This window comes from Sorex araneus, chromosome 5 (assembly GCF_027595985.1).
Source record: "Sorex araneus isolate mSorAra2 chromosome 5, mSorAra2.pri, whole genome shotgun sequence".
Taxonomy (NCBI): domain Eukaryota; kingdom Metazoa; phylum Chordata; class Mammalia; order Eulipotyphla; family Soricidae; genus Sorex; species Sorex araneus.
Window position 1 is genome coordinate 188,939,054 of NC_073306.1, and position 17,852 is coordinate 188,956,905.

The window sequence follows — 17,852 nt, forward strand, 5'->3', positions numbered from 1 at the left end:
TTCTTTTATCTAACCATTCTCAGTTCAGTTAAAGAGGTTTGTCTAAAGGTTATTTTGTTTTTTTGTTTAATACAGAGTAAGACACTGCTATATAAAGACAAAAGTGAAAAGAAGAGGTTAAAACAAAATAAATCAAAAATAAGTTGGGAACTCTGATCACTACCAGTGGAGAATTATCTATAGATAACAATCAAAGTTTCTTAGGATGATAGGTTCTTGGGAGCACTGGAGCGATATACAGTGGGTAGGGTACATACGCTTCATTCTGGGAGTGGCCTCAAAAAAAAACAAACAAGCAAAGGATGTATTCTTCTGGGTTGCAGTGTCTTCAATGCCCTCATATATTTCAAAAAAGAACACAAGGTATGCTACAGAGGTAATCTTTCTATAATCTATATCAAGCTTTCGTATAAGCTTGCCTAATTTTTAGAAAGAGGATATTCACAATTCTAAATCAGAGTAAGTCAACTAGTAAAACTGAAGAAGTAGTTTGGAAAGTCACTGCCAAATATTTAAAAATTCAGAATTCATTCTGTTAGGACCAACATTTTCAAAAATCTTAATTTTCAGTTTTAGTTCTAGTTTTTGAACCATATGGGTTCATAACAGACCATACGGGATGCTGAATAGAACTGCATGGAAGACAAGTACCCTACCTGCTATACTACCTTTCTGGCCCATGAGCAATATTTTAAAAAATTTATTAGCACTGTAGCACTGTCGTCCTGTTGTTCATTGATTTGCTCGAGTGGGCACCAATAACGTCTCCATTGCGAGACTTGCTGTTACAGACATTCACAGCATTAACCATGAAAAGCCGAGCGTTTCGGACCCAGGCAGCATTTGCTCTCTAACGGGGATGGGCGCTGGCCGATGCTGAAGCCGGGCGTCACCTCAGCTCCCTCGGCAGACATGGCGACACTGACAGTGGTCCAGCCGCTCACTCTAGGCAGAGATGTCGCCAGAGCACTTGAATTACTGGAAAATCTACTGGAATCTGGCGAGGTACCAGTGCACAAGTTACAATCCCTCAAAAAAGTGCTTCCGAGTGAGTCTTGTACTGCTGTTGGAGAGCTGTAGCAATATATGCAGGAAACAGTAACTGTCGGTGGCTGTCCTGTGCTAGGGCCACAGCAAAGGCAACAGTTGCAGCTTTTGCAGCTAGTGAAGGCCACTCCCACCCTCATGCAAAGACTGATGAAGGCCTTGGCCTTAAGGTGATGGGAGGAAAGGAGCAAAATTCCCCCATTTATATCTCATGCATCATTCCTGGAGGGGTGGCTGAAGGACACGGAGGCCTCAAAAGAGAGCAGCTGCTCTCCGGGACTGGAGTGAGTGTGGAAGGAGAGCACCACGAAAAAACGGTGGAGCTGCTCAGAGCTGCTAAGAACAGCGTCAAGCTGGTTGTACAATACACCCCAAAAGTCCTTTATCTAAGTCACTGTCACTGTCATCCCGTTGCTCATCGATTTGTTCAAGCGGGCACCAGTAACATCTCTCATTGAGAGACTTATTGTTACTGTTTTTGGCATATCCAATACTCCACGGGTAGCTTGCCAGGCTCTGCTGTGCGGGCACGATACTCTCGGTACCTTGCCAGGCTCTCCGAGAGGGGGTGAAGGAATCGAACTTGGGTCGGCCACTAGAAAGGCGAACGCCCAACCGCTGTGCTATCGCTCCAGCCCCTTTATCTAAGCACAAAACATAATCACATAGATTTCTTTGATTTCCTTTACTACGCTTTTTTATTAAGAAACTTCAGATTTAGTTCTAAATTATTTTCCAACTAAAGAGGCATGGCATTCTTCTTTTTCAAGTGTGGACCGTCAAGATCTACCCACAGCATTTGTATTTTGGAATCAAAATTCTCCATTTGTAAGGTTACTTAAATGCCCTGAAGTTTCTAATTCTGTTTTTTCCTTCTTTGTATCTTTTACTTTTATACTACCTCTTAGGTCTCTCAGCTCCTTTCCTTCTTCCTCCTCTTTCCTCCCTCCCTCCCTCCCTCCATCCCTCCCTCCCTCCCTCCTTCCCTCCCTCCCTCCCCCCCTCCCTTTCTCCATACCTGATGTTGTTTAGGGATGATTTCTGGCTCTCTGCTCAGAGTTTACTTGTGCTCTCTGGCTCTGTGCCCAGCTTGGCAAACTATATGGGGTGCCAAGGATAGAACCTGGGTCTGCTGCATGCAAGATAAGCACCTTACCCACCTTACTATCTGTCCGGCATCTGTAATTCTAAAGAATAAAGTAAAATGATAATTATTTAAAAGTTATTACTTGGAAATCTTGTGGAGATTATACTAGAGTGAGCGAAACAGGAAGAAAGGCATTATTGCAGCAATCAATTGAGAAATGATGATGGCCTCAGTTAAGCCAGTATCAGAGAACCAGAAAAGAGAAGGCGAATTTGAGAATGGTCAAGGAGTAATCATTAATACAAAGGGATATATATATGTATCTTCATATATATCCCTTTATATATGTATATGTATATCTCATATATATCCCAAGTTGTTCACTTGGGATATTCTATTCACATAATATATTATTATGATATATAATATATGATATATATGACATATATGATAATAATATACTATTCACAAAATAATATATTCTATTCGCATCCTGAATAGAATAGGCAGAACACTAGATGAAGGATAACCATGTGAGCAAGTCGGGTTCTGAAAAGGATTCAGCATGATCAACCATATTCACACACTGACCAAACTCATTGAAATTTCGTGAGAATTCAAGATGCTGCTCTGTCTAACGTTCATCGATTTAAAGAAAGCCTTCAATTCTGTTGAGACTGAAGCAGTCATCGAAGCCCTAGTCAAACAGGGCGTTCAAACTCAGTACATCAAGATCCTTCTCGAATTGTATTACGGATTCATCATTCTACAAGGAAATGATCATTGATGTAAAGAGAGGGGTTTTGGCAGGGTGATACCATTTCACCTAAACTCTTCAGTGTCACCCTCGAGAACATCATGTGAGACTGGAATGGGAAGGAATGGGAGTGAAGATAGACGGTCGGCGACTAAACCACCTCTGCTTCACTGATGACATCGTTCTCATAACACTAAACATTAGCCAAGTGTCACAAATGCTGTCCAACTTCAGCTGAGAGTGTGGAAAGATCAGACTGCAGCTGAATCTCAGCAAAACAATGTTCATGAAAAACAAACTAATTCCTGGTGCTTCATTTGCTCTCAATGGAAAGAACATCTTTGAATGCAGCAGCTATGTGTACCTGGGTCAGAGAACTCAACATGAGGAATGACTTGGCTCCAGAACTTCTCAGGAGGAAGAGAGTAGCATGGAATGCCTTCAAGAGCATTGAAGAAGTGGTTAAGAGGGTGAAGAAACTCTGGCTCTGGGCACATCTTTTTGACTCCACTGTTCTTCATTCCCTCAGAGACCTGGGCCCTACACGAACAGGATGAGAACACTATTCGAGTATTCCAAAGAGGAATCAAAAGAGCTATGCTTGGAATATCACATCTCACTCAAGTGAGAGAAGGAATCTGAACTTCCAACCTCTGTCAATGACCAAGAATCAGGGATGCTGTCTCGTTTGCCAAGGTATCAAAAATCAGATGGGCCGGACACGTAATGTGATTTTGAGACGACTGCTGGTCTAGAGCTGCTACCGACTGGTTCCATGAAATGTCAAAAGACCGCATGGCAGCCCACCAACGAGATGGTCAGTCTTCTTTGTAAAAACCCCTGAATGAACGATTTGAGGCTCTTCCTGTTCCTGTAGTGAGCAGATATCAAAGGGCTACACTAGCACTCAACAGGGAAAAATGGAGACGTTACTGGCGCCCGCTAGAGCAAATCGAAGATCAACTGGATGACAAGTGATATACAAAATATATGCCTATATGTCCAATATATGTATATATGTATGCATATATATGTGTATATATATAAAGCAGCTTTTCTTTTGAACTCCAATCATAAGGATATAAGTGGATCATAATTCTGCTAATTAAGATAAAGTGAAGAAGAGCAAATGAGATTTGGTGACAAACTTACTCTGGGCATTCTAAGTTTAAGATGTCTTGATACATCTTATTGGGAATAATGGTGATGATTATCTGTATAAGTGGGTTGAATAAATGCTTGATGCATTCTATGTGTCTTATTTTGTTTCATTACCATTTTCTGTATTACTTAATATGTGTAATCATCATTCTAATTTAGCAATGAGTAACCCAAGGATTAGAAAAATCATATAATTTGCCCAAAGGGTAAGAGTAATTTTGAGAACATAATTTAAGAATAAGTGGTCTGTTTCTAAGCTAGAGTTTTTTTTGTCTCCAAACAATATTTTTCTTCTTTTTTAATATTTAGAAGGAGAAATAAAAATAATGAATAATTTTACCTATAATTTTACCTATGTGCACAAGTAAGAAAACAAAACATATGAATAGAGAAAAAGAGCAAAAATAAACTAGTGGGAATTAATAACAAAACAGATTTTCACAGGAATGAAGGTGGTATGTAAAAGCAAGGATACTCACAGGTCTAACAGATGGTGGTGAGTGTTCAAAATTAAAAATAAATTAGAGCCAGGGGAATAACTTAGAAGATAGAGCACATTATACATATATATATGTATACACATATACATATATACATACACATATATATGTGTGTGTATATATATATGTGTGTGTATATATATATATATATACATATATACACAACACCTAGAGTTCAATCCAGGCATTGCATTGCCCCTATTTCCCAGTACCATCAGGTGTGACCCTGTGGGACCCCAGAACTCCTGGGCCCAAGCCTTACCACATCTTGGACCCTACCATGAAGGAGTGTAACTTATTGCAAAGAGAGTATTACCAGGAATAACCCTTAGATCCTGAACACTTCTAGAATTTGGCCAACAGAAAAGAGAAAGAGGATAAAAATTTAATTAAAAAATGCATGAGTTAAAAACCAACATGAAATATGGGATGCAAAGAGATCAAGTTCAGGATAAAGTCACTTTTCCTTAAATCTTACTGTTGCATACAAGAGAGGTAGGGGTGAAATGGTGGCCCCAAGGGTGGCTTATGTGAGATGGAGAGGAGAGAGATTAGTCACTTTCTCCCGATCTCTCTCTACTGTCCTGTGGCTGACTGGGGAAGTGAGAACTATAAAGATTACACTGAGCCTTTGCCCAGCACAGTCCCGAGTCCTGACAGCCCCTTGAGATGGCCATCAAGCCTCACCTGAAGTCCTCTTTGTCTTCTTGACAGAGTCGATCCCCACTACTTGATTTCTTAGGAAGCCAAAGACTCAGGTTACAGTGAGGATTTGCTCTTTGCAGGAAAGGAAAGTCAGTCCCAGGCCTTACCAGCATCACTGGGTTCTTGTCTTGCCTCACAGAAAAGAATTTTAGGAGTAGACGAGAAGGGAAATAAAAGAGATTTTATTTGGAGACTTTTAGGAAGGGGAAGAAGGGAGGGAAAGTGAGGGACAGAGAGTAACATGCTCAAGAGACAAACTGTTTTCTCCAAAGGAGGAGAGAGCCCCTACACACATCCCAGCATTAGATATAAAAGCGTGTAGAGGATGTTGGGAGGACCCATTCAGGTTGGAAGATGTGAACTAAAAGTAGACTATAGACCGAACATGAAGGCCACTCAATACCTCTATTGCAAACTACAACACCCAAAAGGAGAGAGAAAAAAGGGGAATGCCCTGCCGCAGAGGCAAGGTGGAGTGGTGGGGGATGGGGTGGGGGTGGTGAGAGAGATACTGGGATCATTGGTGGAGGAGAATGGGCACTGGTGGAGGGATGGGTAAACAATCACTGTCTGAGTGAAATGCAAACACAAAAGTTCATAAGTTTGTAACTGTACATCACAGTGATTCTCTAATAAAATTTTTTTTACAAAGCATGAAAGTACACATTCAAGAGGGGAGATGAAGATGACACATGTTCTCAGCCATGTGGGAACAAGCAGCACATGGGTTCAGGCAGCATATGCACGTCCTTCCTTTGTTCAAAGTGACTTCTATAGAGTTGTTCCCAGCCCTCTGAACCATATTCTTAAAAAAGACTAATGATGGTGCTAAGCCAGGACATTAGGATGAGCTTCTGGACGCTGCCCTGCAAGCAGGAGGTAGAACCGAGGCCCCACTTTGAGTTAAGTGGACAAGCTAAGCTTCTGAGCCCAATGATCTGGAAAAGTACAGCATGCTTTCATATGCCCGCCTGGTCATACAGTTCAAAGCAGTACAAAGCAGCAGTTTCACTCTCTCTCACACATCCTTAATCTGGTTTGACCTTCAAGTATCAGTATGAGCCCTCTTTTTTTTTTTGTATTACCAACCACAAGAATATAGGGAACATAAACCATAGAGCCTATGTGTCCAGCTCCAGACCTTCCTCTGTCGTTTTAATCATAACAACATAGCTTTGACAACATAGCTTTGACAAGACAATGTATAACCTGATGTTCTTTTGACGAATGCATATGCTGTAACTGTATTCTCGTTAGCAAGTCTTTTTCTGTGATAAAGTCATTAGGACGTAACGTTAAAAAAATAGAATAAAAGGAGGCCTCTGGAAGTTGCTCTTTGCCTAGAGGCAGATCGATGCCTTGGCCCTCTGTGCTCTCTAACATTCCTCTCGCATGTCTTGCCTCTGCACTTCTGACCGAAAGAATATTCACGCAACAGACTAAGTTGCACAAGAGCATGCTGGAGCATCATTATCAGAAATTCAGATTTTTTGTGTGTTGCCCTAAACATTTTTATAACTAGACAATTCTGGTTCTAATTATATGACTGGGCTAACAGCCTAGAAAATAATTACAGGCATTTAATTTTTTTCTGGTGAATTATTTTACTTTGTGAATAAATTATATGTAAGATACATTGTTGACAGATATAGAAAAAGACAGGCCTAGTGTTGGTGTTAAATTTGATCATTATAGTACAAGCCTCCAGGGTGATGCATTTTACATGCATTTAAGCAGATTATAATCTTGACTGTCTAATACCAACATCTGGGCTAATATGAGGTTATGCAAGATAAGAATCACTTTAACTTAATTATGCTACTGAAGGGCTGGAGGGATAGCACAGCGGTTGGGCGTCCACCTTTCATGCGGCCGACCCATGTTCGGTTCCTCTGCTCCTCTCGGAGAGCCTGGCAAGCTACTGAAAGTATCGAGCCTGCTCGGCAGAGCCTGGCAAGATACCCGTGCGTATTGGATATGCCAAAAACAGTAACAGTAAGTCTCTCAATGAGAGACGTTACTGGTGCCTGCTCGAGCAAATCGATGAGCAACAGGAAGACAGTGATGCTACTGATGGTGAGATTTAACAAAACCAATAATATCTAATAGATTACAAAAGCTTCCCTCCATTTTTCTTACCACCTCCACCATAATACTATCAGAAAAATTGATGAATTTTTTTTTACATTCTAGTTTTATGAAATGTAAACATACAAAGCAGACAGTAGCACAGCAAATACCTGATAATTTTATCCAGCCATTGTTAGGTTTTGTTATATATGCTTATGTGTATGTTCTTATGTATATATGTACACATATGTGTACGCTAATGCAATGTGCGTTACATAAGCGTGCATCTTTAGAGAGATTTTAAATAACATTTCCCAGAAGAAGAGAGAAATTGTGTATTGATTAAGAATACAACAATTAATATTAATGAGTTAACTTTGAGCACTGAGCCTACATCTTGTTGATTTGTAAAATTCACCAACACCTTCTTGCCACCTTGAACAGACATTAAATAATGAAACATTTCTTTTCTACCTGACAGGACTATTTAAAATCAAAAGAGTTTGTGCAGAGTCAATCATTCTAGTGCTTTGTCTGAGTGCTCAGAGACAGTGGAAATATTCCGAGGTGTTCGACATCTCTTCCCACCTTTAATTCATTACTACCTGTTCTTTGTGTCAAATATAATGTGCCCATGGCCAATGTAAAAGCAAACTAAATATGAATATGAATTTGAAGAAAAAAACATAGTTAACACTTATTTAAAACTACTCTCAAAAGAAAAAAAAACTAACATCTCCATCTACCTTACCATATTGTTCTTTGTCAGAATTAACAAATCAGCATTTTCTTCTACTCAAGTTAAGTTTGTACTATTTGGGATTTAGGAAGGCTTTCAAAATATTGGCGGGATAGGGGAACTTTAAATATCTGACCTTTAAGTGAGTTTATAGTCAGGGATCAGTGTTGTCATTAGGAAAAGACGAGACAAAACTTTGTCATTTGGCTATTTTCACCGAGAACTAAATAAGAATTATTGGGATGCAGCTGGGGTCCTTGGATAGCTCTTAAAAAGAAAACAAGCAGGATTCCTTTGGGGTAAGAATTACTAATAACTGTATTTAAAAGAAAGAGCACCTATCTTGGGACTGATTCAGTGCAAATGGCTTTGCCAAGATCCAGTGTAAAGAGGTTGCTGTTTCTTTGTGATGCACTGAGGATAAATTCTTTTCAACCAGAGATTCTGATTCACTAGAACTGGCTTGGGACTGAAAATTAAGAACATATTGCAAATAATATTAATGTTATTGGGCCAAAAACCCCACGAGAGAACCACTTGCATAATGGAAGGCTTACTGATTCTATACTCAGAAGTTTGAGTTGAAATTGGCACGTATTATTTGCTAGTTGTGTGACATTGAGCACAAGATTAAGGGTCTCTACTACTTAGCATTTTTACTTGTACATATGGAAGACGGCAATAAGCACTACTTAGGGTCTTAATGGGATCCAGTTAAAATTAGAAATACACTTACACATGTACAAACACTCGAATACACAACCTCAGCTTACCAGCTAACTGAAAGGAAAATTCTATAGCTCAGTGTGGTCAGTATCATGCATACTGGACTCCAAATGCTAGTCTATTGCATTGGCAGTACTACTTGACAAACACACATTGACAATTTATATGAGGCAAAGCAATAAATAAAGGACATATATTTCCCAACAGATATAAGTCAAATAGAAAAAAATATAGGTGAATAGCTGAAAAACAATCTCAGATATTTGTAGTTCTAGAATTTTAGGAAAAGTGAGTGGGATGTGAGGGCAATCTGGCGGTAACGTCTGTCACCCTGTTGATCTCCAGGGCTGATTCGACTTCATGAAGCAGCTGGCTAGGAGAGTGTCCTCTTCCTCTCTCACAGATCCAGGTGGGTCCCTCTTAAAGCTTCGCTGCTGCTCTTGATCAAGAAGAGAACTTTTTGGCCCTTCTTTGGCCAAGAGTGTACAAGTAGTTGTATTTCCCTGCTGTAGCTCTGTAGCACTGTAGCACTGCCATTACATTGTTCATTGATTTGCTCGAGCGGGCACCAGTAACGTCTCCATTGTGAGACTTTTTACCATTTCTGGCATATCAAATATGCCACGGATAGCTTGCTAAGCTCTGCCATGAGGGCAGGATACTTTTGGTAACTTGCTGGGATCTCTGAGAGAAACAGAGGAATCGAACCCAGGTCAGCCGTGTGTAAGGCATATGACCTAAATGCTGTGCTATCACTCCAGTACTTCCCCACAAGAACCTCAAAATCAGCTCTCAAGGAAAAGATGAGTAATTAAAAAAAATTACACGTACTATCTCCTAACCATAAGATAAAGGAAACAGATAGCAAGAAATAGCCATTTACCACAAATCAATTAAAAATAAATCTGGTAAACAGATGTGACATTACAACTAGAAGTAGAAGCAAAATTTAAAAAAAAAAACGATTTTACTTAAACAAATGAACAGATGGACATTAGAAAACAACACCAGCAAAACAAACAAACATTTGGAACAAAATTTTTCAAATGAAAATTGAAGCAAAAGAATAAATGAAAAAGGAACTCGGGTCCTAAATAGAGATATGTGGTGTTGTTCATTCATTTACTTGGCAAATACAATTTTTTAGGCATCTGTGATAAACCTCAAGTCTATTAGGCTTTCATCTCAGTTTAGTTTTTCTCCCAGTCCAGACCTTGTTCATGTCTCTGTATTGGACGAGCCCTGACACCCATCTCAGGGATTTGGACATTTGGTGTTCAAGATGTCAAATGGATGTAGCAAGGCCTGGAACGTGGCCACTCTGGCCATGTTTGTGGTTCCCACACCCCCAGAGTCTTTAGACTGCCAGAATAAATTTGGCAGTAATGAGGTGACTTCCAGCCAGTACTAGTTTTGAGCTTTGTTTGGGCCAGTTGTCTGAATACATGGTTGATTCATAATTCCTTTCTTATTATTAGAAACTATTTAAGAAAAATGCAGAAATCAATTTAAAAAATTAAAAATATTAAAAGAAAACATGTAGAAAAAAGATTTTCTTACAGGTTGAAAACATGTAGAAAAAAGATTTTCTTACAGGTTTTTCATAAGTATAGTTATCAAGTTAAAGTATGGGATAGACTTCCTCTAAATTTTTTACCATATTTGTACTATTTCTCTATTGTCTGTGATGAGATTTTGACATGGGAAAAGATGAAAATGACACAGACATGGATTTTTATTTTTTAAATAACATCTCCACAAAATTGAATTTTCACTTCTAGACTATAGCTTTTTAGGAAAAAATATTTTAAGAAACACTAAAATGCCATATATAAATACAACCAGGCATTGAAATATAGCAGATATAACATTGGGTTTGTAGCTAAAGGCTCTAATTTTTAAATCTAGTGGGTCATTGTCCCATGTCATGTAGAAAAATAATATAATTCTTCTTTTCTAAAAAATTTTTTATTAGTGAATCACTTTGAGGTATAGTTACAGACTTACAAACGTTCGTGCTTGCATTTCAGTCATGCAATGGTTGAGTGCCCATTCCTCCACCAGTTCCCATTTTTGACCACCAATTGTCCCAGAATCCCTCCCACCATCTTCACCCCACCCCCTCCACCCCACCTTGCCTCTGTGGCAGGGCATTCCATTTTGCTCTCTCTCTCCTTTTGGGTGTTGTGGTTTGCAGTAGAGGTATTAAGTGGCCGTCATGATCGGTCAAGTCTATTTTCAGCTCACATCTCCCATTCCGAATGGGACCTCCTAGCACCCCTTACTTAGTGGTCCCTTTTCTATCTGAGCCACCTTTTCCCCCAGCATGCGAGGCTGGCTTCTAAGCTGTGAAGTAATCCTCTTGGTACTTATCTCTACTGTTCTTGGGTGTTGGTATTCCCAAAATATAATATAATACTTCTTATACAAAGCTTTTCTACTTGTAAAGTCAGATAACAACTACTTTTAACTCACAGAGTGGTTTTGTTACTAATGGAAAAGTAATTAGTGTATTCAACTGGCATTTCCCAATTACTGACTACGTATCTGATAATGTGTTAGAAACTAGAAAAGCATGGGGGTGGGGTAGGAGAAAAAAGTTCTTTTCCCTAATAAATGCTAGTCAATTCTAACAATATGTGTGTACCACTGTGCAGATTAGCTGAAGATATAACCCATTGTTTATATGAAGTAGTGTTCTGTTGCAAAAAAGAAACAAATATTGCAGGAACACAGTAGAGACATTACTGGTACCCACTGGAGGAAATGGGTGAACAATGGGACCCCAGTGCTACAGTGCTACATAATTTCTATAATGGAAGTCAGTGGCGGGTGGAACATTCTAGAGAGCAAGATAACATACAAAAGTTTTAGACAAAGAAAAGCATTGAACATTAATGGTGTAGCAAGTAGTTGATGTGCTAATTAAAGCAAAGGTGGAGGTGAATATGAATATGAAAACAGTTATGAAATCAGTAAAGGCTTTAGCTTTATACACCATTTCCTGTGGAATGCAGAGCCAATCATGAGGAATTTTAAAAAGGCCATCACATACAAAGTTCACATTAAATATACATATATGTGCACATATATGTATATAAATTTGACTGCTTTATATAAAACGTGCATGTTTTATTCAAAGTTACTTTAAGAAGGCAAGAGATCATGATGACATGAAAAGACAATGACAATAAAATAAGGCAACAGAAAGCTTTGGTGTGATAAAGATATAGCTCCAGTGGCATTTGAAAATTGATAAAATTTGATCTTTTCCAGGCTATAGCAATTAGCACAGCGGTTGGACTTTCACCTTTCACTTGGCCAACCCGTGTTTGATTCTTCCACCCGTCTCGGAGAGCCCAGCAAGCTACTGAGAGTATGGAGCCCGCACAGCAGAGCCTGGCAAGCTACCCATGCGAATTGGATATGCCAAAAACAGTAAAAATACGTCTCTCAATGAGAAACGTTACTGGTGCCTGCTCAAGCAATAGATTAATTTACCAAAAGAACATTGAATTTTTCTCAATTCTAGTTGTCCTTATCCTGTATCACTGCCCACTCTTCTTTGAATGGTCAGCAGTATCTAAATTTCCACAGGGAAAATTTACAGTCTCTCTACATGTTAGATTTAACATTTCTCTTCAGCTTTAGAGGGAGAAGGATGCCTTATTCTCGCCTGCAATTAAGGTTGACATATTGGATCACTGGGCTGGAGTGATACAGCTGGTAGGGCATTTGCCTTGCATGCGGCCGACCTGAGTTAGATTCCTCAGTCCCTCTTGGAGAGCCTGGACAGCTACCGAGAGTATACCGCCCGCATGGCAGAGCCTGGCAAGCTATCCGTGGTGTATTTTATATGCCAAAAACAGTAACAACAAATCTCACAACGGAGACATTACTGGTGACTGCTCAAGCAAATTGACGAACAATGGGGTGATGTGCAGACAGTGCAGTGCATATTGTATCATGATTTCTTCCTGGAGACGCAGGGATAATGCCTGTCTCTTTCTTCTCCACCCCGACTTCTGACCCGCCTATGCACTTTGCTTGAGAAACATTTCCATTCACAAATTTTGATCAATATCCTTGACCCCAACATAACATACTCATAAGATACCAGTATATTTCCCAAAGTTTTAGTTTACATTGTCTTAACAAGTACTACCAGTACAGCATGAATAGGCTTACCTTGTGTGTTTTAGGACAAAGTTCTATTCACTGTTAACCTCATTGCACCAAGTATTTAATAATCTTTGTGTTATAACTTGTGATTAATCTTCTTAAATATATATGCATGTGTATGCTTATATAATTTTTAACTGTAATCCACTGCAGAAATATATAGACAATATATTTCTCATACAAAAAAGTGTAAATTATTTTTGAAATTCAGTGAATACTAAAAATCATGTTGCTCCTCATTCAGAATATAATATAAACCCTGGACTTATTTTGATTTTATAAGACTCCAGTAATAGTAATATCTGAAACACAATCTGCTTGTGTTAGCTTTCCTCACTAAGTCACAAAAATCCTAAGCAGACATGATTTTCTTTGGAATTTATCTGATGATAAAGTTTCAGTAATGTGAAATGAAAAGGAAATTATATTTTAGACTATCACTACCAGGCTTCTAGAATATTTTTTATCCCAATTGTAGAGACTCTTTTCCAGAGTTCGAAGACATTTTCTCATGTCCATCACAGCTTGTCAAAATTAGTTCCAAGAAAATAGTGTCTGCCTTTGTATATTGTGAATATATATACATATACAATGATCTCAGAATCTGTACAATATAATTTCTACTTCAGGCTATAGATCAAATAACAATACTACTGGCATGACTAATAGGCATCTATCATAATAATGCAGTTGAAGTACTGAAGAAATTAGACTAAACAATTCACTTCAAGATGGACTCCAGTGCTCACCGATCATTAAATTTCTTTCATTTTTTAACCTACCTCCCTATCTTTCTTTCTTTCTTTCTTTCTTTCTTTCTTTCTTTCTTTCTTTCTTTCTTTCTTTCTTTCTTTCTTTCTTTCTTTCTTTCTTTCTCTTTCTCTCTCTTTCTTCTTTCTTTCTTTCTTTCTTTCTTTCTTTCTTTCTTTCTTTCTTTCTTTCTTTCTTTCTTTCTTTCTTTCTCTTTCTCTCTCTTTCTTTCTTTCTTTCTTTCTTTCTTTCTTTCTTTCTTTCTTCTTTCTTTCTTTCTTTCTTTCTTTCTTTCTTTCTTTCTTTCTTTCTCTCTCTCTCTCTCTCTCTCTTTCTTTCTTTCTTTCTTTCTTTCTTTCTTTCTTTCTTTCTCTTCTTTCTCTTTCTTTCTTTCCTTTCTTTCTTTCTTTCTTTCTTTCTTTCTTTCTTTCTTTCTTTCTTTCTTTCTTTCTTTCTTTCTTTCTTTCTTTCTTTCTTTCTTTCTTTCCTTCCTTCTTTCTTTCATCAGTGTTAAATACAGTTACAAAACTTTCATGTTTGAATTTCAGTCATACAATGATAGAACACCCATCCCTCCATCAGTGCACATTCTCCACCACCAATTGCCCCTCCCCATAGGATAACATTGGTTTGTCCTTTCTCCTTTGCCACAGGGAGCTTAGGTTTAATGGGTTACACCCATCACAGTGCTCCCAAGTTACTCCCATTCCTTTGCTTATCTGTAATTTCTTCTCTGTGCTCTCTTCCCCAACCGCTATATCACCTTTCTCCCCTAATCAGACTCTGTTAATTTGTAAGGTCTGATCCTTCTAAGAATACTTGACTTGTATTCAACAGTGAAAGATTGTCTTTCTCCTCTCCTTATATCTTTTGCATTGTTTGCTTTAAAGCAGTTTCCTTTTTGTATAGACACAGGAATACAGTTAATATTATGCTTTTGCAACTTGGGCGTTAATTAACTCCAAATAATATTTACTCCTGGGCATCTGCTTTCTTGACGTAAGGCTCAGTTGCCCTTAGTTCCTAACACCTCCAAAACACCCCAAAAGCAAGGTCCTGATGAGGTACTGAATGGACCCAGGGCAAACTGTGAGCTACCCTGGCATCAAAATGGGCCAAAGTGCCACAATAATTAACTATAAGTTAATAGCATGGTCATGAACAAATTCTGTCATGATTGAAAAAGTAATGTCGAGATTAGGACCCTACTAGGGATAGGAAAGGCTAATCTGGCCTGAGCATTGTGGTCTGAAATCTATATAGTGAGATGACCCCAGGATAACCATACTATAAGCTTTATGTATCTCTTATGTGTCCAGACAAAATAACTAATATAATGAATGTTGGACTAAGGAGAAGAGAAACACACCCATAGATGGAATTTCACTCTTGGGTGGGTCTTCTTACTGAATGAGAATCCGTCTAGAAGAAGCTTCCCCTGAGGGAAGGACTTTACTTCTATTGATGGTATGACCACACCTACGTGTAATTATTACTCCAAACCCTCATGCTTTGGGGATTTAACGAAGGCTGTAAGAGTGAGCTGGTGGAGATGGAAGCAGAAAGCAGTATGAAGGACAGATGAAGGAGCAGGAGCCAAGAGGAGCAGGATTGAAGGGGGATTCGGAATAGGAGGAGCGTGGAGATCGGAATGGAATAAACTGTAACTAACACCAACCAGCCTGGCTCTCCGTTTCCTCCTTTATCCACCCATCACCATCGGCCTCCCTGGGGTAGGGGTAGCATCCCGAGAGCACCAAATGCAGGCAGCAAGAGAGAGCCGCCGCAGCTTTTTGTAATTTATTTTTTGAATACACACCACTCTCTCCAACCCTCCCCCTTCCTCTGTGGGAGACACCCTTCACTGATTTTCTACCTCATTCTAAATACTAAAAGTCACACCTCCTGTAGGTGTGACATGCTAAAAGAAGCTGTAACATACTAAAATTAAATGTGATGCACATTCTGCCATAATTGCTCACTCAACTTCCTGTGTTGCCTAGTCTTTTCCTGCTTAGCCATCCTTTCTTTCCTGTCTCTACTCCTGTAGATGTAACCTGGTCAGGGCCAGCGAGAGCTTAAAACTGAGTGCACATTTTGCGCATGGATGTCTGGGTTCAATCTATTTACGTGACATAGTCCCCAAAACCTGCTGGGAGGGACCCCAAACAGATCCAGGAACACCATGGGATATGTTTCTCTCAAACAAAATAAACTTACCTGGTCAGCCAAGAAGAATATTCTGTACTGCCTCTCCTGGACTCAAGCAAAACAGCCTTTCCATCCTCATTCCCCCTCAAGCCTCAGAATCATTGTTCCGAGTTCTGTGAGAGCTATGGCTTGGTGGGATCTCTCCATGGCTTACCTGTTGCCCAAGCACCAGTCTCTAACCTTAGTAAAATTATAGTGGAAACAGAGTCCTGGATGCTCATAAATTTCTATTTTCTACACCCAAAAATCTTGGGGTCTAGTCCATAATAATATAAACAGAAAGTGTCATTTATTCATAATGAAGGAATAATAACACGTCGTTAAGAATAGTAGACACTTAAAAAATGAATCTTAGGGAGACTCTGAAGTGGGAAAAGTGATTAAATAAATTATTAACCATAAAGTCCGGAGAGTATTGGAAAGATGGGGATGCTTCTGGACACTATAGAAACAATCCCGTGCACTAGTCCTGCCAGGTCACTATTCTTCAGAGAATGTACTGTTCTCTTCCAAGAGTGATCATTTGCTCCCAGAAAGAAAAATTCTCTTATTCTGTGATTTAAAAAATCTCTTTCTACATTGGCACTCAGCTCAGAAAATGATTCTTTACTGTACTGTAGGACTCGCTGCTTTTGGTGCTCAACTTTCTGCATCTTCATTTGGTAATGTGGACCTTTCTATTTCTATGACTGATTGGTGATGATGTGTATAGGGGAGGTGAGAAATAGTTCTTAGACCACTGGGTAGACTTCAAATAAAATAATTAATAGGCTCCTTTCTAAATCTTTCTTTGAATGTACTTTTGTGGAGATTTGAGCTTTTTTTTTATTCTCTGAGAAATTTTGAATTCATTGCAAACCTGTTTCCTTGGAGATATTCCATATTCTAAAAAATAGGACTTTCCATGGAACCTGATAAAAATTTTCTCTAACTCAAGTAATTCTTGCAGTATGTAAATCTTCTCAAGGTAATTTTTCCTCCTTAACCTCTCTTTATTATCTCATCTCGTTATCTATTGCACATGCCATAATTATCATCAAACTTTGGAATAATCCAAAGTTTCCTCTGGTTACTGAACCAGAGGAAATTTGTAAATAATTAGAAATTATATACATATGGATTGGAGCAATAGCACAGTTGGTAGGGCATTTGCCTTGCATGTGGCCGACCCGAGTTCCATTCCTCTGTCCCTCTCAGACAGCCCGGCAAGCTACCTAGAGTATCCTACCATCAGGGTCCTGGCCAGTCAACCAGGAAAAGTGCAGTATGATGCCCCCAAGCCGCCAGACTTACTCCCTATAGAAGAGGGGGTGGGAAGGGAGAAGCCTCTGCCCTGCCCCTCTGCGCACCATGGACACCCTGCCATCACCAAGAAAGAACCACACAGAGGGGGGAAAGCTGGAGGTCAAGCAGCTCTCATTTTATTAGCTCTCACACAGGGTATTTATACATGAACTTCAGGGCAGCCTACATGCATATTGCGCATACCTGGTTATCACGTTCTTTACGTACACCTTGTCGAGCTCATTACAGATGTTAGCTAATGATTTATATTTCCCCATTCTCAAGGCCTGGTGTGTTAGCTCAGACAAGTGATGACTGTCAGGTCCCTCATCCTGTTATCTCCTCAATCAGAGCACCTTTCTTGGGGGAGTACTGGAACAGAGCTCTGAGCCCCTGTGAATAGAGCCTGCTCCTGTCTCCAGGGGCAGGGGATTTGGCTAGGGTCTCAGACTGGCTCCTGAGACCCCAATATCCCACCCACAAGGCAGAGCCTGGCAAGCTACCCATAGAGTATTTGATATGCCAAAAACAGCAACAAGTCTCACAATGGAGACGTTACTGGTGCTGGCTAGAACAAATCTATGAACAACGGGATGACAGTGCTAAGTGCTTCCTACCACACATATAGTTAGT

General features: G+C 39.4%; 1 pseudogene; it reads left to right on the top strand.

The window, feature by feature from the left end:
- Nucleotides 1-873: 873 nt before the first annotated feature.
- Nucleotides 874-17,852, top strand: part of LOC101554420 (protein lin-7 homolog A-like) — a 106,741-nt pseudogene continuing 89,762 nt past the window's right edge.